Here is a 1,099-nt window from a genome sequence, read left to right as displayed (position 1 = left end):
CTTATCCAACAAAGATATAGTTTACCCCAAACTGTTCAGATCAGACCTAGCTGCTTTTCAGACTTTAATTGGTAATGTTAATTGGCTTTGGCCAACTCGACATATGCCCACTGGGGTCCTTTGGCAGTCGTAGGGTCCATTTCAGTGGTCTTGCTCATGAGGTGCAAACTCTTATTTTCCTTTCTTCTTCAATTCAACAACAGTGATTATAACAATTTTCATTCTGTTGACCATTTATGTTGGTTAACTTCTCTGGTGTTATTTTATTTTTATTTTTATTTTTATTTTTTGTGGTACCTGGGATTGAACTCAGGACTCTGCACTTGCCAGGCAGGTGCTTATTCCACTGAGCTATCTCCTTGGCCCCTTCTGGTGTTATTGATCTTCATTATCCAGACAAGTTAATTCAATTTTCTTCTGTTTTCACGGATGGGCCAGTTTAGAGTAGGTGAGGCCATATGACTGCTGAGTCCTTTTCCTCTTCCAAAATATAGGATACAGGTTTCTTGGTGTTCGATCAAAATTGAATTACAAAAACAAAATGGAGAATCAATTCCTCCCCTTCATTTGGCAGTGTATACTGTTATAATTCAATCAGGAGAAAAAAAGCTTAATTTGGGGTTGAGGATATGCTTGTTTTGTTAGAACATGCTGTCCAGCTGTATCATGAACCCAGACCTCGGGAAGAAGTTGAAGAGGATAGCACTAAACCTGACCTGGGGCCACCCAGAGGAAATAACCCGGAATGCCAGGAGATGGTAATCAGAATCGAAATCAAAGGTCTGAATAGGTAGTAGAGTATATAGAGATAACTGAGGTAAAAATCTACCAGTATTCTTAAGACAAAATATGCAAAGTATATCCACTAGAAATACAAGATTTTATTCCTCCCAAATTCTTCTTTCAAGATATCTCTACTAATAGATTAACATCAAAATCTGACTAGTATATTTATAATTATACATTTCTAAAATTGTAATAGTTACTAGAATTCAATTTGCTCAAAAGTATACTTGAGGACACTCTGATTTTGTAAGATGTATATTTGTTCTGTGTACTTGTTTATTTGTCTGTCTGTCAAATCCATGAACAGTTATTC

This window comes from Octodon degus, unplaced genomic scaffold (genome assembly GCF_000260255.1).
Source record: "Octodon degus isolate 3935 unplaced genomic scaffold, OctDeg1.0 scaffold00122, whole genome shotgun sequence".
NCBI lineage: Eukaryota > Metazoa > Chordata > Mammalia > Rodentia > Octodontidae > Octodon > Octodon degus.
The sequence above is the reverse complement of the archived record's forward strand: the minus strand, read 5'-3'. Positions refer to the sequence as shown.